The sequence below is a fragment of the Schistocerca piceifrons genome, chromosome 4 (assembly GCF_021461385.2).
Source record: "Schistocerca piceifrons isolate TAMUIC-IGC-003096 chromosome 4, iqSchPice1.1, whole genome shotgun sequence".
Lineage (NCBI taxonomy): Eukaryota > Metazoa > Arthropoda > Insecta > Orthoptera > Acrididae > Schistocerca > Schistocerca piceifrons.
Genome location: NC_060141.1, coordinates 373,805,382 through 373,833,279, shown reverse-complemented (window position 1 = coordinate 373,833,279; position 27,898 = coordinate 373,805,382). Strand labels below are relative to the sequence as shown.

The window sequence follows — 27,898 nt, the reverse complement described above, 5'->3', positions numbered from 1 at the left end:
ATCAGGAAGGAAATCGTTCGCGGGATAAAGAATATTCCCTCTTGTTTTGTACAAATAACAATTTTTGATGCAAAGAGTAGAAAGGGGGCTCTTGAGGACGTGTAAAGAGCCCTTGGCGACAGCGAAGCAGTTCATTACGACAATGTTTCAAGCCTACAATATGTTATACCGGTCTCCAGTTCTTAAGACCAATACTGAGAAACATTATTTCACTTAAATGGGCAACTTTTCTAAAAGGTACACAACTCGCAATCTTTCAGAATAAAGAAGTTGATGGGCCGACAACTTGCTGATGACTGCTACTGATCAGTCAGAAATAAGATTTGCATAAATTACTACTCAAAGTGAAGACCCGGAGCGTTTAGACGAAGAGCTAGTGACGACTAAAATCGAACTAAATAATCAGTTTTTTACAGAAAGTAAATATGTAGGATGCAGCAGTTGTATAGCAGCAACCAAGTAATATAGATTTAAGCTTATGTTTCGTTCAGTTCAAAACAAAGTAGGGAGCGAAACAAAGATATTCGAACAAATTTGGTACATGATGGACACAACAAGTGAAACAGGCTAATCAAAGAGTGTTTCACGACATAATAGGGTAAGGAGACTATGTATCGCTACACAGAACGTCGAATTAACATTTTGTAAGATAATGCTGAACGAATGGAAAAAGATTCACACCTCTGCAGGGAAATAAATGGCTCTGAGCACTATGGGACCTAACATCTGAGGTCATCAATCATCTACAACATAGAACTACTTAAACCTGACTAACCTAAGGACATCACACATATCCATGCCCGAGGCAAGATTCGAACCTGCGACCGTAGCTGTCGCGCGGTTCCAGACTGAAGCGCCTAGAACCTCTCGGCAACAACGGCCGGCTGCAGGGAAATATCGACAGAAAATAATAAGGAAAGTCAGTGACTAAGCTGTGACAGGTAACAAGAATTACTATTGGCATAAAGCTAAATCAGTGTGAAGTACGAAATAAAAAAAAATGGGATTTTGCTCAAATGTGTAGGCAAATAGTTTCGACTGAAGGAATTAATGTTAGCTGTCTTGAATAATGTCTTCGCGAACGAGGCAGTAGCCAGCGTAACAAATACTTCACTAAGTTCATCATTACACCGGTAATGAAAGATGAAAGAGAATGCGTAAGTGGATGTCCACTCCACGCATTACTTAGTAAAATTAATATAATTTTGTTACTCGTATGTTTTCACATGAGAACCATCGAAAGCAAGAAACGCACAGTCTTTAAGATACGGGATTCCACAGAACAAACTTTGTTCAAGTTTACTTACGAATTCATGCTGTAAGCAAGCTGATAATTAGTACTCGAAACGTCAGTTGTTACAAGTGATTCTTTTTAACGAAGGTATGTTAACTAGTCAGCAGCTTCTGCGCCATCAACAACACCGGTTTTCCCGTCACATCTCGGACTTTCATTTTCTTAATGAAGTGCGCATTAAGTAGTTTTGATTGACATAACGGGGCAATTAATTACAAAGGAGTGGGCAAGTTGTGACAGTTAAATGATGAACTGCGAGGCAATTAGCGCGACAATACCCGACGGCCGAATTACTCAGCGATAAAAGCTGCAATTAAATTAATTGGGCGCTGCGAGCGTTTACGCCAAGTGCCGCAAGCTCTGCGCATAGACGGCTGTTCAGTCCTTCGGTGTGGCAAGCGAACAGGTTGTTCTTTCATCACGGTGTGTAGAAGGTCTGACACAAAGGGAGACGCGATGCATACACGAAACCAATGTCTCCTCACCCGCGTGCTAATATTGTTAGCAGGTTCGCAAGGTAGTTTCAGAATTATTAGTCATATCCTAGTTTTGCGAGATTAAATAAAGCCAGTTTCTTTGGTTTTGGGGTTCCATTGTTGCTTTGTACAGCCGAGGTCGCGCGTTCGAATCTTACTTTAGACAAGGCTGAGGGTTTCAAATGTGTTGTTAATACGTACCTTTGGATTCAAGATTAGAAAACATGCATATATGTAGTGCGATTCAGCTGCGTCATACCTGATGGTTTCATGCAACACGCGACGCCTTTCAAATCCACTCGCGATGTTTTGATATTCTCTCACTCACTAAGAGCAAACTATTACCCCTGCAGTAAAAATGAACGGGAGCCTTTTGTAGGAAATTTAAAGTAGTTAAATTCTGTACTGGGATACGTTTTCGCCGGAGGCCACGGTTTCCGAGCTATTCAAGAAAAAGGTACTACAGGGTCCCTCAGACTCGTTTTTCTTCAAGAATTCGAAAACGACGGCTGCTAGCAAAAACATCACTCCCGTACGAAATTTAACGACATTAAATTTCCTACAAAAACGTCCTGCCCAAATTTTTCTGTAGGAATGATAGCTGGAGCGTAGCGAGGGAGGGAATGTGAAGCCGTCCGGGGTGGCCGAGCGGTTCTAGGCGCTACAGTCCGGAGCGGCGCGACCGCTACGGTCGCAGGTTCGAATCCTGCCTCGGGCATGCACGTGTGTGATATTCTTAGGTTAGTTAGGTTTAAGTAGTTCTAGGGGACTGATGACCTCAGAAGTTAAGTCCCATAGTGCTCAGAGCCATTTGAATAATTTGAATGTGAAAACCCTGCTTGTAGTATTTAAAGGCGTTGCAGGCTGCATAAAATCCATTGGTAGGGATATGTGTGTCGGATTAACGATGTCGGCCAAGGACACAAGCCAGCCCGGGTGTGGATTTGGGCGGTATTCCACGCTCGTTTAGGCAAATTCTGAGCTGGCCAACAATCTACGACTCAAAAATTACGATACACACATAGCTGAAATAAGGTAAGAAAGAGAACAAAAGTTTGCACGACTCACGGCCAGACTGCAATACTTTCCTCCGTTAGGTTGACTGACAACTGCGGCGACAGAATCCGTCACGATGCCGAAATAAAAGCAAATTTCGAAAATCATGAAAACAGCAGATCACGTACGACACGATAAGCACTAGGAAAGAGAGAGAGAGAGAGAGATGCACATATAGAAAGACCTTTTATTTCAAAAGTAAGGATATGATTATATGAAATTTAAAAATATATATCGTCGAATCAGTATGCCGATATGAATGAAATTTTATCGATATTTTTTCTTGGTTTTGTACTGTTATTGTAATTACAGGCCCGTAAATCTATAGGTTGATCGTCTAGGCCAAAGCTTTTAGTACTTTATCACGCCTGCTCGATACTACAATCGTGCCTTCAAATCGTTGACGTGTCGGATATCGTCCTGAACGACTGTTGCTGAAGAGAAAATATTTGTTGCTCGTACAGCATAAAATCAATGTGCAACGGAAAGAATATTTCAACAAGCTATCAAGTGCGATTTAGAGAAATCACGGAAAACTTATACCAGGATAGCCGGAAGCAGATTTGAACAGTCGTTCTCCCGAATGCGAGTCCGGTGTGCTAACCACTGCGCTACAGTGCTCGGTTTGGACACAGAGATCCGGTCGCCCGCCCGAGAATGACTGTTGGTTTTTCATCGAAGTAGTTCATCAGTAGATAGGCTTTCATCAGGACTTGCTCCAGGTCACAGTTCTGTTGCCTGCCTTCGTAGCCAAAGTTGCTAACTCACGCGTTCGACTTGTTGGAGATAACCGGTTCGGAGGCTGATGACGAATGGAATTTTCACTGAAACTTCCTGGCAGATTAAAACTGTGTGCCGGACCGAGAGACTCGAACTCGGGACCTTTGCCTTTTGCGGGCAAGTGCTCATCGACTGAGCTACCCAAGTACGACTCACGCCCCGTCCTCGCAGCTTTACTTCTGCCAGTACCTCGCATCCTACCTTCCAAACTTTACAGAAGCTCTCCTGCGAACCTGGCCGAACTAGCACTCCTGGAAGAAGGGATATTGCGGGGATATGGCTTAGCCACAGCATGGTGAATGTTTCCAGAATGAGATTTTCACTCTGCAGCGGAGTTTGCGCTGATATGAAACTTCCTGGCAGATTAAAACTGTTGGAAGGTAGGAAGCGAGTTACAGGCAGAAGTAAAGCTGTGAGGACGAGCCGTGAGTCGTGCTTTGGTAGCTCAGTCGGTGAGCACTTGCCCGCGAAAGGCAAAGGTCCCGAGTTCGAGTCTCGGTCCGGCACACTGTTTTAATCTGCCAGGAAGTTTCATATCAGCGCACACTCCGCTGCGGAGTGAAAATCTCATTCTGGAAACATTCCCCAGGCTGTGGCAAACCATGTCTCCGCAATATCCTTTCTTTCAGGAGTGCTAGTTCTGCAAAGTTCGCAGGAGAGCTTCTGTAAAGTTTGGAAGGTAGGAGGCGAGATACTGGCAGAAGTAAAGCTGCGAGTTTGTCAACGTAGCAGTGCTACTTCGCTCCTAGTTCTGCTCGAAACATACCGGTACAATTCGATAGCCATCGTAACTATGACATGTTTTCAACTGCTGCCAGCCGCAACGTTCGAATAGTTGCATTGTAGATGCTCGGTGAATGACACAACAGCATCTGGTATCTTAGAAGAAATTTTAAAGCAGTCATTCACTAGGTCCGCCAACGGTCTTGACGCAGTGATAACATCGGTTCCCGTCAGATCACTGAAGTTAAAAGCTTTCGGGCTGGGCTAGCACATGGATGAGTGACCATCCGGTCTGCCGAGCGCTGTTGGCAATCGGGGTACACTCAGCCTTTGTGAGGCAAACTGAGGAGCTACTTGATTGAGAAGTAGCGGCTTCGGTCTCGTAAACTGACATACGACCGGGAGAGTGGTATGCTGACCACATGCCCCTCATATCCGCATCCAGTGGAGCCTGTGGCCTGATGACACGGCGGCCGGCCAGTACTTTCGGGTCTTCATGGATTGTTCGGGAGGAGTCTTTTAGTTTAGTGACTAGACCCAGACTATGACTTTTTGATAGACCATTTAACGCTATGATTTGTGACGGAGTTCCTGTCTTCGTTCACAACATTAACCAGGGAGGCTTGAAGTCGACCTGAGACATTAGCGCCAGAAGACAAATTAACATTTCAGTATTCTGGCTTGTTCCATTGAGTTCAAAAAGAGTCCCTGGCGCGACCCGGTAGAAATTAAGCCCTGCTGTGTACCGGGTTTGGTGACGATGGTAAAAGTGATAGGAGTATAAGCATTAAGTTGGAAAGAGGTATAGAATATTTGGTGGGCAAGAGAGAATATTTTGGTTCGTGACCACTGTGTTTTAAACACTAGATTGAGCCAATGTTAGGTATTTATATTTTTTTGAACTGTCAATGATACGAGCAAGGGAGATCACAAAGGAACATCATAGCGCACTTTTGGTGAAACATGGCGCTTCCCTGACGCACCAATTGGTTTGGCAGCCTCGGAGGAGCCAGTGAAGCAGATTCCTTGAAGAACATCGCCAGCAGCGTTCGGGGTGGAACAGTGGACAGTGAAATAGATGAGACGTGTCGTACAGCAGTGTCAATGATGGATGGATTTCTTTGTTTGACGCTTCGTCCGCCTTCATTGGGGTCACTGTCACCGCAGAAAATCTAGCTGCAGTATTCAGGAAACTCTTCATGCGTAGCAAAACCCGGGCACAATCGTTCGTCTGATATTTCCATGCTCTTTTCATTTATATGCAGTTTTATCAGTATAGACTGAGCACTGAAATGTTTTTTAAAAAAGTGTCCCATATTCCTACAGGACGCAGTTCTGCTCGAAGTTCATATAACGCTATGTCTGGAAAAGCGTACTTGTTGAGATATGGGCGATTGAATATCCGCAGTTCACCTCTTCATTTTATTTACAGATGCTGTCTTGAGACACGTTGTTCATACTGTCAACCTAACTGTCGATATGACAAGAGATTGCGTAGTAAACTTCCAGAATACACCCGTGTGGACAAATGCAAATCCTCTATTAATCATGGAGGTGAGGCACCAAGACCGCCTCAGTATCAATATATGGGCAAGAATTGTCGGTGACAGACTCATAGGGCCATTTACTTTACGAAATAGATTAACACGTGCCGTATATCACTGATAATTGAACGATGACTTACCAGAGCTACCTTACCCTAGAGAAAAAAAAGACTGTGGTTAATGCACTCCACGGCATGGACTACCCCATTTTCTGTAGCACCGTTTCAAGGGCGATAGATCGTTCGAGACAGTCCAGTAGCGTGCCTCCCCCCCCCCTCCTCCCACCCAATTCACCGGACCTGCGGAGGAGGAGGAGATTAGTATTTAACGTCCCATCGACAACGAGGTCTCTAGTGACGGAGCTCCGATTAGGGGAGGATGGGGAAGGATATCGGCAGTACTCTTTCAAAAGTACCATCCTGGCATTTGCCTGGAGCGATTTAGGGAAATCACGGAAAACCTAAATCAAGATGGCTGCACGCAGATTTCTTCCCGAATGCGAGTCCAATCATCTGACCAATGCCCCATCATTGGATCTGAATCCGTTGGATTTCTGACTACAGGGTTATTTACAGACGTCGGTATACGTCCAAACCGTCGACAGTGTGCAGACAGTAGGGTATGACCAGTACATCTGAGGCACTACGATAGGAAGGAAGATCAAAATTTAACGCATCGTCGACAGCGAAGTCTCTAGAAACGGAGCACATGCTCTGATTACAAAAAGGCGGAAAAAGAAATGGGCCATGTCTTTTTCGAAGCGACCATCCCGGCATTTGTCTGGAGCGATTTAGGGTAAATCAAGGAAAACCGAAATCTGGATGGCTAGATGGAGCTTTTAGCCGTCATTCTCCAGAATCTGGGTCCAGTGTGAACACGAACTGAGCCACTTGTATTTGAAATGTGCGTGATTCACGGAAGGATGTGTCAGGATACGAGGTGAACACATGCAACGCTGGTGATAGTGTCTACTCTTACTTAACAGAGAAATGAGAATGAGAGGAGAGATTGACTTGTATCACAACATGCAGTGGTTCCAGAACGTATTAAGTTAGGAGCTTTTCTTCTAGTTTAGACGAATACTGCCAACTGCAGGAATATGTGACACATTTTTTTAAACACCCTGTGTATATAGTTCTTACGAGCATTCCTGTGTTTATACAGTAAATTCTTTGCATTGACCATACCAAATAATAGATTGTGTGTTGCTATCAGCATACATGTTACAGCTCTGGAATCGATATACGGTCACGATATTTTTGTTAAGTAGGGACGATTTGTTACCCTTTGACACAGAACATTTCTATTTCGATTAACGGGTGTGGCCACTCTTGACAGGGAATCGCTTAGTATCATAAAAATGGCGGCAGTATTTTGTGGAGTTATTTCAGCTAACCATATAGATACCACCGCTATCACGAATAAGTACACTACTGGTCATTAAAATAGCTACACCACGAAGATGACGTGCTGCAGGTGCGAAATTTAACCGACAGGAAGAAGATGCTGTGTTATGCAAATGATTAGCTTTTCAGAACATACACACAAGGTTGGCGCCGGTGGCGGCACCTACAACGTGCTGACGTGACGAAAGTTTCCAACCGATTTCTCATACACAAACAGCAGTTGACCGCCGTTGCCTGGTGAAACGTTGTTGTGATGCCTCGTGTAAGGAGGAGAAATGCGTACTATCACGTTTCTGACTTTGATAAAGGTCGGATTGTACCCCATCGCGATTGCGGTTTATCATATGGCGACATTGCTGCTCGCGTTGGTCGAGATCCAATGACTGTTAGCAGAATATGGAATCGGTGGGTTCAGGAGGGTAATACGGAACGCCGTGCTGGATCCCAACGGCCTCGTGTCACTAGAAGTGGGGATGACATGCATCTTATCCGCGTGGCTGTAGCGGATCTTGCAGCCAGGTCTCGATCCCTGAGTCAACAGATGGGGACGTTTGCAGGACAACAACTATCTGCACGAACAGTTCGACGACGTTCGCAGCAGCATGGACTATCAGCTCGGAGACCATGGCTGCGGTTACCCTTGACGCAGCATTACAGACAGGAACGCCTGCGATGGTGTACTCAACGACGAACCAGGGTGCACGAATGGCAAAACGTCATTTTTTCGGATTAATCCAGGTTCTGTTTACAGCATCATGACGGCCGCATCCGTGTTTGGCGACATCGCGGTGAACGCACATTGGAAGCGTGTATTCGTCATCGCCATACTGGCGTATCACCTCGCGTGATGGTACGGGGTACCATTGGGTACACGTCTCGGTCACCTCTTATTCGCATTGACGGCACTTTGAACAGTGGATGTTACATTTCAGATGTGTTGCGACCGTGGCTCTACCCTTCATTCGATCCCTGCGAAACCCTACATTTTAGCAGGATAATGCAAGTCCTGTATGGCCCTTTCTGGATACAGAAAATGTTCGACTTCTGCCCTAGCCAGCACATTCTCCAGATCTCTCACCAATTGAAAACGTCTGGTCAATGGTGGCTGAGCAACTGGCTCATCACAATACGCCAGTCACTACTCTTGATGAACTGTGGTATCGTGTTGAAGCTGCATGGGCAGCTGTACCCGTACACGCCATCCAAGCTCTGTTTGACTCAATGCCCAGACCAGAGGTGGTTGTTCTGGGTACTGATTTCTCAGGATCTATGCACCAAAATTGCGTGAAAATGTAATCACATGTCAGTTCTAGTATAATATATTTGTCCAATGAATACCCGTTTATCATCTGCATTTTTTCTTGGTGTAGCAACTTTAATGGCCAATAGTGTAATTAACGTGGACACCGACAGAGGCGTATTGCCACATTGTTACTTGGTGAAGGATGAGAAAGGTAAACGGGTCTAGCAAGTGCTGTGTCAGCCTGAGGATGCAAGAGAGAGCCACACACAGACAGGCGCAAAATAGCTATGATCAGACGTCATAGAGGGCGTGCAGAACATGATGTTTTGCTTCCGTCTTAAAGCAGGTGAACATCCATCCACCAAAGGAGAATACAAGCGGATGCACGGCTCCAGGCACAGCGCATATCGACAGTTAGTTTGAGAGTGTGAAAAACGTGTCTGAAGACAGTATCGGGACTGTCCACAGGCGCCACCCAGAAGAGCCCAACTGGACTCCCTAAGAGGAATATTATTTATTCTCCTTTCATCTGTCTTTTATCTCGTATTATCATCGGATAATGGGATCGGCATGGAGATGCCAGACGCCTTTTCTGACGCCACCAGTTTCGCATCTCCCCCTCTCCTCCTGAGCCCGGGAATGGAATTTGAGTACTCTTATCGTCCACCCGTCTGCTCTAGCGTTTTCCCATGCTAAAGCATGCGAACGTTTTCTAAATTTTTGCCAATCGTGTAATTGAGGAGGGATATGGGTACCAGCCCGATATTCGCCCAGCCGGATGAGGGAATAACCTAAACCGCTATCAGGCTATCCGGCACTCGCCATAAATCCACAGGACGTGTTAGATCCGGGGAGGGGCCATGTCCCCGAATCCTGTGAGGCATCTACACCTACGTAATTACTCTGCTATTCACAGTAAAGTGCCTGGCAGAGGGTTCAATGAACCACCTTGAAACTGTCTCTCTACCGTTCCACTCTCGAACGGCGCGCGGGAGAAACGAGCACTTCATTTTTTCTGTACTAGCCCTGGTTTTTCTTATTTTATCGTGATGACCTTTTCTCCCTATGTAGGTGGGTGCCAACAGGAGGGTGCAAATCGGAGGAGAAAACTGGTGATTGAAATTTCATGAGAAGATTCCGTTGCAATGAAAAAAGCCTTTGTTTTAATGATTGCCACTCCAATTCACGTATCATGTCTGTGATACTATTTCCCCTATTTCACGATAATACAAAACCAGCTTCCCTTCTTCGAACTTTTTAGACGTCATCCGTCAATCCCATTTGATGCGTATACCACACCTCACGACAGTACTCCAGAAAAGGGCGGACAGGCATGGTGTACGCTGTCTGTTTAGTAGACCTGTTGCACATTCTAAGTGTTCTGCCAATGAATAGCAGTCTTTGGTTTGCTCTATACACAACTCCATCTATGTGATCGATCCAATTTAGATTATTTGTAATTCTATTCCCTAAGAATTTAGTTGAATTTACAGCCTTCAGGTTTATGTGACCTACCGCGAATCGAAATTTAGCGTATTTCTTATAGTAGTCATATGAATAACTTCACACTTTTCATTATTCTGGTTCAATTACCACTTTTCGCACCATACAGATATCGTATCTAAACCATTTTGCAATTTGTTTTGTTCATTTGATGTCTTTACAAGACGGTATATGACAGTATCATTTACAAACAATCTAAGAGGGCTACTCAGATTGTCTTCTACGTTGTTAATATAGATCAGGAACAATAGAGGGCCAGAGCACTTCCTTGGGGAACGCCGGATATTACTTTTACTCTAAGACTTTCCGTCTATTACTACGAACTGTGACTTTTGTGACAGGAAATCACGAATCCAGTCGCACAACTGAGGCAATTTTGTATAGACATGTAATTTAGTTAGAAGACGCTTGTGAGGAACGGTGTCGAAAGCCTTCTGGAAATCTAAAAATATGGAAGCAATTTGACATCCCCTGTCGATAGCAGTCATTACTTCATGAGTATAAAGAGCTATTTGAGTTTCACAAGAACGATATTTTCTGAATCATTGCTGACTAAGTGTCAGTAAATCGTTTTCTTCCAGGTAATTCATAATGTTCGAATACAGTATATGTTCCAAAACCCTACTGGAAATCGACGTTAGTGATATGGGCCTGTAATTCAGCGGATTATTCCCACTTCCCTTTTTGGGTATTGGTGTGACTTGAGCAATTTTCCAGTCTTTAGGTGCATAATCTTCACACTCAAGATACATTGTACAATTTTATTTAATACCTTAGCAGAATACCCTGTACTGCCCAGGTATGTATTTATTGCAGTCTACTATTTGTCCATCTCGTCCTTACCGTTTTCTCTTTCTACCTTCTTCAGCTCCAACTCTCTGTCCGCCTCCTGCTGGCCTTTTCTCAGCACATCTGTTCCTCCCCCTCTGCTCATCTACTCCTTCCCCCATCTGTCCATCCTCTCCTTCCCCTTCTGTCCATCTTCTCGTCCAGCTCTCTCTTTGTCCATCTCCTTCTCTCCCCTGTCCGTGTCCATCACCGCCTCATCCTCCTCCCCCTCCTCCTCCTCCTCCTCAATCCGTCCATTTCCTCCACTTTCCATTCTCTATTCATCTCCTGCTTCTCCTCTCTCCGGTCATCTCATGCTCCCCCTTTCTCTGTCCATTTGTTTCTCTCCCCTGTCTCTGTGCATCCCATCCTCATTCCTTTCTCTCTCCATTTCATCCTACCCCCACCTCTCTCCAAGTTATCATCAACACGCTAATAGAATGTTGCTGTTTCTTACCCCCTCAGTATTTCTTTCCAGATAGTAAGTAATGTGTACGAAGTTTGGTTGAAATCGATCCAGAGGTTTAGGAGGAGCCTTTTACCTGCATATGCACATACATTTCGTGTAGGGCCTCTATTTAAAGTATTTTAAACATATTTCAACTGTTTGGCCAGCGAATTTCACCCTGCAGTGTCGTTTTCACGTAGCTCAATGTTTATGATGTCATGTCTCTCCAATTATATGTCGTACAGTGACATACTTATGGAGATACACCGAGTGGCATATGTGGATACGTTCTGCGAATTGTGTTGCAAATGGAGTTCGTAGTAAAGAAGTTATAATTTAAAGGGACATGTGAGATGCGGCTGTTTTACTGTATTTTGTGACGGTGTCAGCGGAAGGATGTCACCTACTAAAGGTCTGTCATTACGTGAAAAGTTGGTTGTAAGTCAATACATAGTCTCATTCTCAAATACTGGATGAATATACTCTGGCTACTTGAGCCTCGCGAGCTACGCTTCTTCTCCCCCACACTCACCCCTTTGAGAGGAAGGTGGGTCTCATCCCATAGCGATCCTCTCCAGACAGTTTTGTTGAAATCGATTCACTTGTTTAGAAGGTGATGTAGAACATACATACACTGATATACTATTAGCCAGATATGACCATCTACCTAACAGCCGTACGTCCACCTTTGGTACGGGTAACAGCGACGACGCGTCGTGGCATGGAAGCGGTGAAATGAAATGAAATGTCGTGTGGCTAGGGCCTCCCGTCGGGTAGACCGTTCGCCTGGTGCAGGTCTTTCGAGTTAACGCCACTTTGTCGACCTGCGAGTCGATGGGGATGAAATGATGATGATTAGGACAACACAACACCCAGTCCCTGAGCGGAGAAAATCTCCGACCCAGCCGGGAATCGAACCCGGGACCTTAGGATTGACATTCCGTCACGCTGACCACTCAGCTACCGGTGCCGTGAGACTTGGTAGGTTGATGGACGGAGTTAACATCACATATGCACACACAGGTCATCTAATTCCTGTAAATTCCGAGGGAAAAAATGGTTCAAATGGCTCTGAGCACTATGGAACTTAACTTCTGATGTCATCAGTCCCCTAGAACTGAGAACTACTAAAACCTAACTAACCTAGGGACATCATACACATCCATGCCCGAGGCAGGATTCGAACCTGCGACCGTAGCGGTCGCGCGGCTCCAGACTGTAGCGCCTAGAACCACCCGGCCACACCGGTCGGCCATTTCGAGGAGATGGCATGTTTAGTCACATCCTCTATGTGAGCGATTGGGTTCAAATCAGGCTAGATATGGGGCCAGCACGTCAATTGGAACTCACCACTTTGTTCGTCGAACCACTCCATAAGACTCGTGGCATTGTGACATGGTGCATTGTCTTTCTGAAACACGCAACTGTCACCGGAAAACATGATGGTCATGAAGGGTTGTACGTGGTCTGCCAACAGTGTACGATATATAGTGGCCGTCATGGTGCCTTGCACGAACTCGACTGGACCCATGGATGCCAACGTGAATGTTCTCCAGAGCATAATTACCCCGCTGCTAGCTTCTCTCCATCCCGCAATACAGGTGTCAAGAAACAGTTCCCCTGGAAGATGACGCATTCGCGCCCTCCCATAGGCATGATAAAGGAGGTATCGGGATTCATCAGACCATGCAACTCTGCCACTACGCCAACGTCGTGCCAGTAGTGACGTGCCTATTTCAGTCGTAGTTGCTGATGTGGTGTTAACAGTGCTACATGGTCGTGGCCGGCCTCTGTGGCCGAGCGGTTCTAGGCGCTTCAGTTGGGAACCGCGCTGCTGCTACGGCCGCAGGTTCGAATCGTGCCACGGGCATGGGTGTTTTGATGTCCTTAGGTAAGTTCGGTTTAAGTAGTTCTAAGTTTAGGGGCTGGTGACCTCAGATGTTAAGCGCCATAGTGCTTGGAGCCAATTGAACCATTTGAACATGGATCGTCGGCTGCGGAGGACCATCGTTAGGGGTGTTCGGTGCAGTGTGAGTTCAGACACATTTGTACTCGACCAGCATTAGAGTCTGAGGTTAGTTCCGCCACAGCCTGTCCTGTTTTATCCAGTCTGCCCCGCCTAAGACTTCCGAAGTCTGTAATGAGGGATGGCCGCCCAACCCCAAGACGTCTGGATATGGTTTCACGTTGGTTTCGCCATGTGTTGAAGACACACACAACAGCACTCCTCGAACATCCGACGAGTCTTACGGTGTCGGAATTGCTCATGCCGAGTCTGCGGACTATCACGATCTGTCCTTGGTCAGACGCAGACAGATCACCCGCCTTCCCCATTCAACGCACAATCAGCAAGCCTACTGATACGACATGCACCTAGCGTGTGTCTAACAGTCATTCCTCGCCAGGTGACGTTACTATCGTCTGGACGGGTTTATATCGATAGTAGGTCGGTGGTCATAATGTTCTGCCTAATCATGTACATCCTCACATATAATATGTGTGGGTACTGATTACTGTGTTTGCACCGTAGTTTATGAGCCCTGAGATGGGTCTGTACAGCTGCTGTGTACAAGTACGCCACCTCAGTAACAGCAACTACCAGTGGTAGCCGGTTCCCTTCCTGCCACACACTGCAGTTGACACCAAAGGCATTTCGCAAACAAAATTGTAAACACATGCCGTTGAACGATTGTCCGGTTACGTACATTGGAGTGAGCCTAACCGTCTCACAGAGACGATAGAAGAAAACGTACGATAAGAACATTGTGGAACAGACAGGTGATGTGGTGATCCAGAGGACAGTTACGGCCGTCATCTCGCTGCCATCCCTTGGCCTAAATCAGAGCCGGCGGGAAGCACTTAAACAAGTGAGCCACGCGTGATGAGGCGCGGCCCGCCTCCTCACACACAAAAAGCGGCCTCAATAATTCACCGCTGTAAACACGGCAGTATTGACACGCGCGGGGCTATCGCTTCGCGCCGTAAACAATTTACGGGCATTTGCCGACGCGGCGCAGAGCAGCGCGCCGGGCCACACACACTACACAGAATCCGTGCGTCGCCGACGCGGCCGTTTTAAATAATTCACGCAAGATGGCGCCCGGCGGCGGCTAAGGAGGTAATAAGTAGGTGTCGCTGGCGATGACAATCGCGCGGGCGCGCGCTGTTTGGCTGACATGAATGTTGGATGTGGCCATGCATAATGGAGGCCGCCCGCTAGACTCAGTTAACATTGCGTTATATCTCGGCGGAGGAATTCCGGCGCGCTCGGGTACACACACACACACACACACACACAGACGCGCGTACACACACACACAGTGAGGGATCAGCGGCGATCGCAGAGGCGCGTGCGTTCGCCAGTGCTCGCGAGCGCGCGCGCGTTTGTGTTCGTGCACGACCGCTCGCTCGCTCATTAGCGGCGCTTTCACCGCCCAGCTCGCCTTGTTTGTTCTTCGCCGGAAGCGCGGCAGCGCTCAAAAATCCCTGCTGCGAGGAGGTCGACCCTCCCGCGGATCTCTGCGCTCTCGCTCTAGGGGCCGTTTTGTAAAAGGTTGCCGGCACCACTTTTCAGATGCGCTTCCGTTTTCTACGGACATTCACTGCAACTGAACCTAGTGAAACAAGTTTTTTCTCGAGTTAAACAGTTGCCACGAGTTAAACCGTCGCATTCTGAATGGGACTCGAAACTGGAACATCGCTCTGGCTATCCACGCTGACTGCGGTGCTGTACCTACGTAGTTACGAAGAGACATCTGCATCGACATCTACATGATAATCCTGCAATTAATTCTTGAACTTCTAAGGTAATAGAACCCACTACGTTGTCCTCGATGGTGAGTGTTCATCGGAGGTGAGGGTATCATCTGGAGTGCCCGAGGGAAGTGTGGTAGGTCCGCTGTTGTTTTCTATCTACATAAATGATCTTTTGGATAGGGTGGATAGCAATGTGCGGCTGTTTGCTGATGATGCTGTGGTGTATGGGAAGGTGTCGTCGTTGAGTGACTGTAGAAGGATACAAGATGACTTGGACAGGATTTGTGATTGGTGTAAATAATGGCAGCTAACTCTAAATATAGATAAATGTAAATTAATGCAGATGTATAGAAAAAAGAAACCTGTATTGTTTGAATACTCCATTAGAAGTGTAGCGCTTGACACAGTCACGTCGATTAAATATTTGGGAGTAACATTGCAGAGCGATATGAAGTGGGACAAGCATGTAATGGCAGTTGTGTAGAAGGCGTATAGTCGTCTTCGGTTCAGTGGTAGAATTTTGGGTAGATGAGGTTCATCTATAAAGGAGACCTCTTACAAAACACTAATACGGCCTATTCTTGAGTACTGGTCGAGCGTATGGGATCCCTATCAGGTCGGATTGAGGGAGGACATAGAAGCAATTCAGAGGCGGGCTGCTATTTGTTACTGGTACATTTGATCATCACGCGAGTGTCACGGAAATGCTTCAGGAACTCGGGTGGGAGTCTCTGGAGGAAAGGAGTCGCTCTTTTCGTGAATCGCTACTGAGGAAGTTTAGAGAACCAGCATTTGTGGCTGACTGCAGTACAATTTTACTGCCGCCAACTTCTATTTCGCGGAAAGACCACAAAAATAAGATAAGAGAGATTAGGGCTCGTACAGAGGCATATAGGCAGTCGTTTTTCCCTCGTTCTGTTTGGGAGTGGAACAGGGAGAGAAGATCCTAATTGTGGTACGAGGTACCCTCCGCCACGCACCGTATGGTGGATTGTGGATTATGAAAAAAAACAGTGTTGTAAAACCACTGTAGGCTACAGTAGACCATCATAAGTAAGTGTAGAGTATGGCAGTTTTCCTAGCAGCATTGGCCACTTTTTTTTCTTTTTGGTCATCAGTCTACTGACTGGTTTGATGCGGCCCGCCACGAATTCCTTTCCTGTGCTAACCTCTTCATCTCGGAGTAGCACTTGCAACCTACGTCCTCAATTATTTGCTTGACGTATTCCAATCTCTGTCTTCCTCTACAGTTTTTGCCCTCTACAGCTCCCTCTAGTACCATGGAAGTCATTCCCTTATGTGTTAGCAGATGTCCTATCATCCTGTCCCTTCTCCTTATCAGTGTTTTCCACATATTCCTTTCCTCTCCGATTCTGCGTAGAACCTCCTCATTCCTTACCTTATCAGTCCATCTAATTTTCAACATTCGTCTATAGCACCACATCTCAAATGCTTCGATTCTCTTCTGTTCCGGTTTTCCCACAGTCCATGTTTCGCTACCATCAATGCTGTACTCAAGACGTACATCCTCAGAAATTTCTTCCTCAAATTAAGGCCGGTATTTGATATTAGTAGACTTCTCTTGGCCAGAAATGCCTTTTTTGCCATAGCGAGTCTGCTTTTGATGTCCTCCTTGCTCCGTCCGTCATTGGTTATTTTACTGCCTAGGTAGCATAATTCCTTAACTTCATTGACTTCGTGACCATCAATCCTGATGTTAAGTTTCTCGCTGTTCTCATTTCTACTACTTCTCATTACCTTCGTCTTTCTCCGATTTAATTTCAAACCATACTGTGTACTCATTAGACTGTTCATTCCGTTCAGCAGATCATTTAATTCTTCTTCACTTTCACTCAGGATTGCAATGTCATCAGCGAATCATATCATTGATATCCTTTCACCTTGTATTTTAATTCCACTCCTGAACCTTTCTTTTATTTCCATCATTGCTTCCTCGATGTACAGATTGAAGAGTAGGGGCGAAAGGCTACAGCCTTGTCTTACACCCTTCTTAATACGAGCACTTCGTTCTTGATCGTCCACTCTTATTATTCCCTCTTGGTTATTGTATATATTGTATATGACCCGTCTCTCCCTATAGCTTACCCCTACTTTTTTCAGAATCTCGAACAGCTTGCACCATTTTATATTGTCGAACGCTTTTTCCAGGTCGACAAATCCTATGGAAGTGTCTTGATTTTTCTTTAGCCTTGCTTCCATTATTATCCGTAACGTCAGAATTGCCTCTCTTGTCCCTTTACTTTTCCTAAAGCCAAACTGATCGTCACCTAGCGCATTCTCAATTTTTTTCCATTCTTCTGTATATTATTCTTGTAAGCAGCTTCGATGCATGAGCTGTTAAGCTGATTGTGCGATAATTCTCGCACTTGTCAGCTCTTGCCGTCTTCGGAATTGTGTGGATGATGCTTTTCCGAAAGTCAGTTGGTATGTCGCCAGACTCATATATTCTACACACCAACGTAAATAGTGGTCTTGTTGCCACTTCCCCCAATGATTTTAGAAATTCTGATGGAATGTTATCTATCCCTTCTGCCTTATTTGACCGTAAGTCCTCCAAAGCTCTTTTAAATTCCGATTCTAATACTGGATCCCCTATCTCTTCTAAATCGACTCCTGTTTCTTCTTCTATCACATCAGACAAATCTCCATCCTCATAGAGGCTTTCAATGTATTCTTTCCACCTATCTGCTCTCTCCTCTGCATTTAACAGTGGAATTCCCGTTGCACTCTTAATGTTACCACCGTTGCTTTTAATGTCACCAAAGGTTGTTTTGACTGTCCTGTATGCTGAGTCTGTCCTTCCGACAATCATATCTTTTTCGATGTCTTCACATTTTTCCTGCAGCCATTTCGTCTTAGCTTCCCTGCACTTCCTATTTATTTCATTCCTCAGCGACTTGTATTTCTGTATTCCTGATTTTCCCGCAACATGTTTGTACTTCCTCCTTTCATCAATCAACTGAAGTATTTCTTCTGTCACCCAAGGTTTCTTCGCAGCTACCTTCTTTGTACCTATGTTTTCCTTCCCAACTTCTATGATGGCCCTTTTTAGAGATGTCCATTCCTCTTCAACTGTGCTGCCTACTGCGCTATTCCTTATTGCGGTATCTATAGCGTTAGAGAACTTCAAACGTATCTCGTCATTTCTTAGTACTTCCGTATCCCACTTCTATGCGTATTGATTCTTTCTGACTAATGTCTTGAACTTCAGCCTACTCTTCATCACTACTATATTGTGATCTGAGCCTATATCTGCTCCTGGGTACGCCTTACAATCCAGTATCTGATTTCGGAATCTCTGTCTGACCATGATGTAATATAATTGAAATCTTCCCGTATCTCCCGGCCTTTTCCAAGTATACCTCCTCCTCTTGTGGTTCTTGAACAGGGTATTCGCTATTACTAGCTGAAACTTGTTACAGAACTCAATTAGTCTTTCTCCTCTTTCATTCCTTGTCCCAAGCCCATATTCTCCTGTAACCTTTTCTTCTACTCCTTCCCCTACAACTGCATTCCAGTTGCCCATGACTATTAGATTTTCGTCCCCCTTAACATACTGCATTACCCTTTCAATATCCTCATACACTTTCTCTATCTGTTCATCTTCAGCTTGCGACGTCGGCATGTATACCTGAACTATCGTTGTCGGTGTTGGTCTGCTGTCGATTCTGATTAGAACAACCCGGTCACTGAACTGTTCACAGTAACACACCCTCTGCCCTACCTTCCTATTCATAACGAATCCTACATCTGTTATACCATTTTCTGCTGCTGTTGATATTACCCGATACTCATCTGACCAGAAATCCTTGTCTTCCTTCCACTTCACTTCACTGACCCCTACTATATCTAGATTGAGCCTTTGCATTTCCCTTTTCAGATTTTCTAGTTTCCCTACCACGTTCAAGCTTCTGACATTCCACGCCCCGACTCGTAGAACGTTATCCTTTCGTTGATTATTCAGTCTTTTTCTCATGGTAACCTCCCCCTGGGCAGTCCCCTCCCGGAGATCCGAATGGGGGACTATTCCGGAATCTTTTGCCAATGGAGAGATCATCATGACACTTCTTCAATAACAGGCCGCATGTCCTGTGGATACACGTTACGTGTCTTTAATTCAGTGGTTTCCATTGCCTTCTGCATCCTCATGTCGTTGATCATTGCTGATTCTTCCGCCTTTAGGGGAAATTTCCCACCCCTAGGACAAGAGAGTGCCCTGAACCTCTATCCGCTCCTCCGCCCTCTTTGACAAGGCCGTTGGCGGAATGAGGCTGACTTCTTATGCCGGAAGTCTTCGGCCGCCAATGCTGATTATTTATCAAAATTTAGGCAGTGGCGGGGATCGAACCCGGGACCGAAGACGTTTTGATTATGAATCAAAGACGCTACCCCTAGACCACGGGTGATCATTCTTGGCCACTTAATATCGTGAATTTGTTACCTCTGCATTGGGTCTGTCACATACCTATCGGACGTTACCTCATTTGGATCCTTTTGTTTGCATACGCGATCAGTATCTTACTGGAGTCCCCTAGAAACCAGAAGCGGTGAACCATCTAGAAATTAAGTGAGGATAAGTAAAGGGCCACGTTACAGGTGCAGAATTTTTGTTCTACATAGTTTTTCTCCTGTCTGTTACTTAAAAATAAACAATGTTTATAGCAAAATTGAAATTATCATTGTTTAATTCAGGTTTTATTTGGAAATTATTGATTTGTAGCGCTATACAGAGGGTTGCTTTTGTAAAAATAAAAAAAATACAGATCTATCGTATAGCACTAGAGAACGTAATTTTCTAAAAGTCAAGATAAAATTTAACGAAAAACGTAAGAAATATCGAACATCGTCTCCATACTTCATCGAGTTTTTATAAAACATATTTCTGTTAGTTATAGACTACTTACGTTGTTATCAATAATAAACGACATACACGACATACACGCAAGCACTGTAAATAACAGGATGGTGGATTGCCCGTATGTAGCTGGAGCACTGCAGCGTCTTAAATGTGTTCCATCAGGTTCATATCAGGCGAGATGTAGGACACGGAACCAATGTGTGTTACTAGCACTTTCCTCAAACCAATTCAGCTGCATTCTGGCATTGTAACACTGACAGTTATCCTGGAAGATGCCTTCGTTGCTTTGGTGACAGGGGCACCGGCCGCAACCCTCACAACAGCTACGATGCGCGGGTCAGAGTAAGCGACGCTCGCGCGCTCGTAAGCCGACCGAGAAGTGTGCACCAAAGGGTACATCGTAGGCATTAGCAAGAGGTCACTGCCCGCACCACAAAACCACGCCTCCATTCGATGAGAGACTCAGGGGCAACACGTCTCCTCCTGAAGAGTAACTATTTAAGTCAACGGACAGTCCCTGTCTGTGAGGGCTATCCAAGTAAAGCGGCGATTGTTTTCGGTCCATGACTTAAGCTCTCGTCGACATGCCATTGGAGAAGACTGCGTCACGCTGAGAAGTTAGATTTCGTAGTAGGCAACTGTTCGTCGTATGTTAATTTTGCCATTTTTTAATTACGGCTTCCGGGAGTTCGTTGGAACCCATACCTCAGATCCTTTTTAGGTGGTATATCTGAAGCTGCGGTGTTAATTTCTTGCTGTCGCTACTGAAACCATCAGTTTTTGCCATCTAATGAAGAAGCTGTTTGTAAAATCTACCATGCCTCTCCTCAATTAGCAACAGAAAGCAAGGTTTCTCAATCGCCATCTGGGAAGCCAGCAATCATAGTGGGTTGCGGGTAGTCAGCAATAATATTTACGTAGTCTACATCTGTTACAATTCCATCGATTATTACCACAGTGCCCATGAAAACCCAGCTGAACGTCATCCACAGCATTTACTGCCCTTATCAGCCTACGTCTGGGGGGAAGTTCATGTTGCGAGCAGCTGTTCGCCTAGACAATTGCATTTATGGAGGCTACCATGGACGTGGTGTACAAAGAAATATGATTCACCGGGCCGGGCGAGACGTTCCCATTGATCAATGCTCCCGTATTGATTAATGGTGATGGATCAACATGAGAACACCTGGATGTCACTTGCTACGGAATCCAATATTCAACAATGAGCCCTAAACTGTGTGCTCCGAAACACTTGTGCCTGAGTCAGCATTGTTATCTGTCGTCAGACCTGCTGCGGATCACCGCGTGTCCTCCTTTACGGGATGTCGAATACCTCGTCACCTTCTTGTAGTTTCACCGTTCTTCAAACTCTTTACATGCTCACGACAGTACCTTCCCAGGTGTCGGGTCATAAGAATCTGTCGCTTATGTCAGCGTTCTTCCCATCTGGGTCTGTATCGTCGCTACAGTGATTCCCTATTTGTCTCTGCCTTGCTTATATACTTTCCTTAACGCGTCGCGTTCCCGCAACGCCACCAGGGTTGGTTGAGTAGCGCTACGGGCAGCGGTCGTAATGGCTCACATGGATGTGTGAAAGTGGAGTGGTAACCATCGACAACAGCGTCATCGTACTTGTAAGAATTCCGCTGCCCTTTATTTATGGATTGCATTCCGCTATCTGTCTGCTGGAATTCACTGGCCGTCCTCGTGAGCTGGATGGAGGGTAGCACTTTAGTGCTCTCTCAGGAGCGCTACGTTTTGTGGAAGCTTGCGGCTTCGCGACAGCGGGACTCGTGGACACGATGTCGAGATGGAGAACAATCGCTTTGTCACCTGGACCTGTGAGCCCCTCCTGTGCGCCTTCCAATCTTCTAAACACACCGAGCTCTTACGATATTTCACGATTATTTCCAAATGTTAGTTTTAGCAGACAGCTCAGTTCTAGTGAAAACCAGAAAATAAAAAAGAATATGATGAAAAGAAGCTATAGCGAATAGAAAGAAATACGTAATTTCTTTATTAATGTGAATACCAACTACCTGGGGGGCCGGAGTGGCCGTGCGGTTCTAGGCGCTACGGTCTGGAGCCGAGCAACAGCTACGGTCGCAGGTTCGAATCCTGCCTCGGGCATGGATGTCCTTAGGTTAGTTAGGTTTAATTAGTTCGAAGTTCTAGGCGACTGATGACCTCAGAAGTTAAGTCGCATAGTGCTCAGAGCCATTCGAACCATTTGAACCAAATATCTCTTCCTTTTTTTTAATCAGTTTCGATTATTCTTTCATTGTTTGGATAAAATTTAGCAAAGACAACCTCGGCATATTGTCAGCCAAAATTCTTTGATAACTTATCTGCCGTGAAACTTTTTCTACGAAAACAATTGACGCCTGAGATCACGAAACAATAAAGGAACACGCAGTGTAATACACATTTTTGTGTCTCATCTGCAAAACTAGCATTATCGCCCAACGTTATAGTCTCAAAATGCAGATCAATTTATTCCCTCGATAAACGAGTGTCGGTATCCATGTGGCAATTCATAAAACACGTTTCTATGAGACCTCGTTAGAGAGTGTGAGGTGAGGAGAGTGAGGAGGAGAGGGAGGGAAGGAAGAAGGAGAGAGGGAGGGAGGGAGACAGAGAGAGAGAGAAAGAGAGAGAGAGAGAGAGAGAGAGAGAGAGAGCGAGAGAAAGAGAGAGAGAGAGAGAGAGAGAGAGAGAGAGATCATATCGCATTAACCAAGAATGAGAAAGGGAATTAACCGGTTCTGTGAAAGAGAATCATACTCGCATTCCTGATAATCGATTTAGGGAGAGGCTGAATGTGAATTTGAATGTCACTCCTTCAGTATGCTACTACAAAGACTTAATAACTGCGTCAGCAGCTTTCTAGAAAGAGCAAAACACGACAAGGTTTAGAGTCGTATGCAGTCATTCCCTATGATGAAAAGGAAAGTTTTGCTGCTGTGCACCGGTAAAACTTGTACACGCCAGTTACTTAATACATCAGTCTGGCTGATTAAAGTTTCATTATCATAACAGTTGTGCAAAACAGGGCAACAAGATTTAATTACGACAATTTAAATTACGATAAAAAAATCATTTGTTCATTTCCCCAGGACCTCAGACTTACTGAGTAAATCGTACATCTTGTTGCCAATCCTCAGTTTGATCGAAAATGAATAATATTCATTAGAAATGTCGCGAATACTGAGGAGGAAAGATATATTCCTCGAAACGTATACGGTGTTCAGGTTTCTTTCACTTCCATAAATTAGTGTGAAAATTATAACTTCAGAGGTATGTCTTACTATACCCCTGACAACGAAAATTCCAGTTTTGATTCACTTGTTGGTGTTCACTCTCAATACAATGGGCAGTAGTTGAACCCGGTATGGTCTATTTGGTTATTGGTGCCATGTTAAGAAAATTCACACGTTTCTAAATCATCTTAATGTTACCATATGATACATAAGGTTGTTATAAGTCGTTATGAATGACAAATATAAGGAATGCACAAGAACTGATTAAGTCGTTATAAAGAATACACGTAATTATGTAACTATAAAACAAATTTTTACTTGTAATGTTTTAACAGAAACTATCAGTTACTAATTTTACAAGAAAATTTCGCAAAAATCAGAGAGAAGTGTTGTAAAAGAAAACTTTGGATTTCCTGGAAATGTTAATGAAATTTTCATAACTTTGTTCTTGAAATAACGGCAAGCAAATTCGGTTTCCTTGGAAATTTTCAACTTTCTCTGGATCGGCTGATCGGCTGTAGGAATGAGCTGATGAACGGGGACCACCGATTTTAGATATTGTTTTCATAAGAGAGTAAAACCCAACGGAGAACTGATAACACTCATGCGTTCGCACTTCCGCAAACAATTGTAGTTATCGTGTCCTTTCTACTCTGATTTACTTCTTTTATGACAAAAAACATTGACAGAATAAGCATTACTTATAGTTAAAACAGGTGAATTCTACTGCAAGCGCCCGTAAAACGATACGAGTCCTGTTAAAGGGATCCATGTTATAACTTACTATTTTATATTATTATTTATATTTTGGTATATTTCAACGTGATAATTGCTACGTACCTCCCGCTACGCAAAGAGCGTTTGTTAGTCAGTTATGGTTGTTATAATACGTAAAGGTTTTATAGAGACGCCAATGTGATTGAACTGGTGTAATATCGAGTGTGAAGAAAACATAACTGACTAGAGTTCCACCGTATAAAACAAGATTGTTGGTCTGATTAACTTTTCTTCAGGTAGCCGCATTACTCGATATTTATGTTTATCCACATCGAAGTTCCTACCTTACCTGAAAAGCGAACGCTCCTAAAACTCAAAATCAGAAGACGTAAGAACAGATATCATTTAAATAGTATGCACTTTATGGCGGGAATTTAATCGTATTTCATCGATTATCTTCACGATTCTATGTCATTAAAGCATACTGCATTGAAATAATAACAGCATGGATAAAAATAATGTAGCTGTCTACCGAAATTCAAGCAAATAACTCATTTAGTGTTATGCAGTTTACGATGTTGTAATAGTTATTGTTTCCATAATAGAAACTGCAAATAACCAATAATGTATAGCGATAAGAATGCAAGTAGAAGACCACACTGAATATCTCAGGGAGCAATATGGTCTCTATCAACAACATGCTTTCTTATTACTTCTGCGCTTAGTTAAAAAACAGTTGCTAAAATGGAGCGTAAACTGCCCACTGTAGAGTGAGTCAACAGCATCCTTCAGTTAATTGTTTTGACCGCACAATAACTAATTGTGAAAGCAAGGAGCATTATTAGGTCTTTTCATCTAAACGATCCAGTTCTTGGCTTGTGTGCAGACTTGTACAGTGGCACCGGAATAGCCACAATCTGACAGTTAATGGCAGAAAAAAAACATAAAATTTTGGTGGTAATCACCTTCTGGCTGTAGCTTAGATGACGAAACATTGTTAGTCTTCCAGAGTCATAACCAAGAAACGATGGTCAGAATTTTTAACGTTTTTAGTCGCTATTGGTTCGTCGTAAGTTATCATTTCGCGTGATCTTAATCAAGTGTAGAACCTCGTCTTTGTAATGTTATTTTTCAAATGATGACGGGCAGGTATCGGAGTTATTTCAGAGTAGAGTAACAACTTAATTGCCCTCTATAATCCAGCATTTGGAACACTTCTTTCTTTCCCAGTGACTGCCATACAAAGGACTAAGCATAGGTCATTAGCTCCGGGCATGAGGGACGGCAATTGCAGAATGAAGAATGACGTGTCCGGATGTCATATGTATACTCATTCAATTACATCAACTCTGCACGATAACATAATGCGCTCATGTAAAGAATATACAGGGTCACTTTTCAATTTCATTGCGTGAGCGCCTCGAAAGGAAATCTACTAGTATAATCTAGCTGTCGCTATCTTTATACACTGATGTATTTTCTTCAAATAGCTACCTATACATACTACTCACTGATATCAAAAGAGTTATTTATTTATACTGAAATTTTTTTTCAGATTCTATACTAATTAAAAAACAATGGAAATGGGTGACAGAGAAAAATCGGCACCGAATAACGGAGTCTACAACGTAACATTACTCGTGACACAATATAAGAATAGTATCAGGTTAAAAATGATAATGACAAAAATTTTGGAAAAGTGTACTTTATTATAAATTAGTGTTCATTTATAGTGGGTAGTGAACTACCGCCATTGGGTCTAAGCAGTGTTAATAATGTTCTTGAATTCGACAGTAATTCGTTCTTCGTAATGACTGACGTGAAAGTGCTTAGCGAGATACATTTGGATTTATAACCACATCAATCATCGTTCACTAATTTGAATGTTTCAAAGTTTTTTCTTCAGGAGTGTTTCAGACCAAAATAACTGCCTTTGAAGTTATTTCCCTTTTCTTTATCTTAATGAGTAATCATCCGTTCGTAATTATAATGCACTTCACTATGCAATTTCGAACTACCATTATTCCAGATTATATGTAACTATGACCCATTCCACCAACTGCATGAGTGGTATGGGAAGGCTTAGGAATGACTTGTTACCGCATCCATACATTTTACGGTCTTTGAATTAGTGTAGTACGGAACACAAATACAAATATGTGGATGATTTCATAAAACTGTGTTTGCGCTGAAGACTGCACGTAAATTCGTGATTTTACTACCATCTCAAAGATGTAAGTATGAAGTTGTGATTTTGTCACTGAATACAACATGTATCTAGTAACATGTACTATGTAACTATTTACGACTGTAGTTGTTGCTTTTGGTGTAGGCTTGAATATACAACAAAATAGTCTGTTGTTGCTGTTCGATGGCAGGCCGGTGTGGCCGAGCGGCTCTAGGCGCTTCAGTCCGGAACCGCGCGACCGCTACGGTCGCGGGTTCGAATCCTAAGTGGATGTGTGTGATGTCCTTAGGTTAGTTAGGTTTAAGTAGTTCTAAGTTCTAGGTGACTGATGACATCAGATGTTAAGTCCCATAGTGCTCAGAGCCATTTGAGCTGTTCGATGGATGTTTACATATTATTTAAGCCGCGTATTCTTACTGCGACATGTCCGGAATAGAAAAGGAGAAACTTCGCGACGGAGAATGCATTTACCATCAAAGAAAAATGCTACTTTGTGACTGAATGCGGTCTTTGTAGTCGAGCATCACAGACAAAAGAGTAAATCTCTTAACGCACAAAAAGTGCGAACATGCTTCTGTTTACCCAAAAGACTCTGACTGAAAAGTAGAGTACCAGCTGCCTCATTCTACCATCCTCAGTACCTTAAAAATTTTCCCAAAAATTTTGGGTTGCGAACACATTGCTCTCTTTTAACATGCATCTCACGTTTACCTCCCATACACTCCCCTAACTTTGATACGCTGACACCCACTACTTCATCACCGTAAGTAGCTCGTACCCGCTCACTCCCAATCGCCCATTATCACTTATTCCTTCAGCCCAACTAATTGTCATTATCCCTTTCTGTCTGTGTAACTGTCACTGCCTCCAGTGTTACAGCCACATGCTCTTTCGTTGTCCAACTACTACTGCCTCCTTTCATTGTCACTGTCTTCCTCTTTCTCTGTCTTACTACTGCTGTCTCCTTCATTTCATCCCACTGCTGCTGTCTCTCCTCCTCTCATATCTCCCTTTCTTGTTGCCATTGTCAAAAATTCTGTTGTGACTTGGCAAGACAGCCAAGCCACTATGAGACAGCCGAAAGGTACGCGTTTAAGCTCACACAGGCTGGCGTGAGGTCTGGAACAGTTAAAGGAGTTGAGTCTAGTAAAAAAAGTACGTAGCTTCTGGAATACTTAACTTTAATCCATAATTGGTGAACATCGGTCTGACGGTACATGCATCACAAGATAAATAGCAAATGATAATGGCGCCTTGCTAGGTCGTAGCAAATGACGTAGCTGAAGGCTATGCTAACTATCGTCTCGGCAAATGAGAGCGTAATTTGTCAGTTAACCATCGCTAGCAAAGTCGGCTGTACAACTGGGGCGAGTGCTAGGAAGTGTCTCTCTAGACCTGCCGTGTGGCGGCACTCGGTCTGCAATCACTGGCAGTGGCGACACGCGGGTCCGACGTATACTACCGGACCGCGGCCGATTTAAAGGCTACCACATATCAAGTGTGGTGTCTGGCGGTGACACCACAAATTTTGTCTCTCATCATCAGTGGTTCTCAGGCACATCCACTTTCTCCTTATCTTTATTTCCTTCACTCCTTTCCTAGCACCTTTCTACAGTGTCAACTGTGTTCCACTGCCACTGCGTCTCTCCCCTTTTCCTATTGTCTCCTTCGGTCTTTCTGTACCATAACCACCTTCGAGTATTTAATACTTTTCCATCTCTTTCTCACTGCCAATGTCTCCCGTCTCAGCATAAAAAGAGTGAGTATGTTCGCTTGCCAAAATTTTTGGGAAAATTT

At 44.2% G+C, this 27,898-nt stretch overlaps 1 protein-coding gene across 1 annotated transcript in view; it reads right to left on the bottom strand.

Moving 5' to 3' along the window:
- Positions 1–27,898, bottom strand: part of LOC124795202 (inhibitory POU protein-like) — a 467,081-nt gene that overhangs the window by 412,166 nt on the left and 27,017 nt on the right. The gene's annotated exons all lie outside the window — the stretch shown is intronic.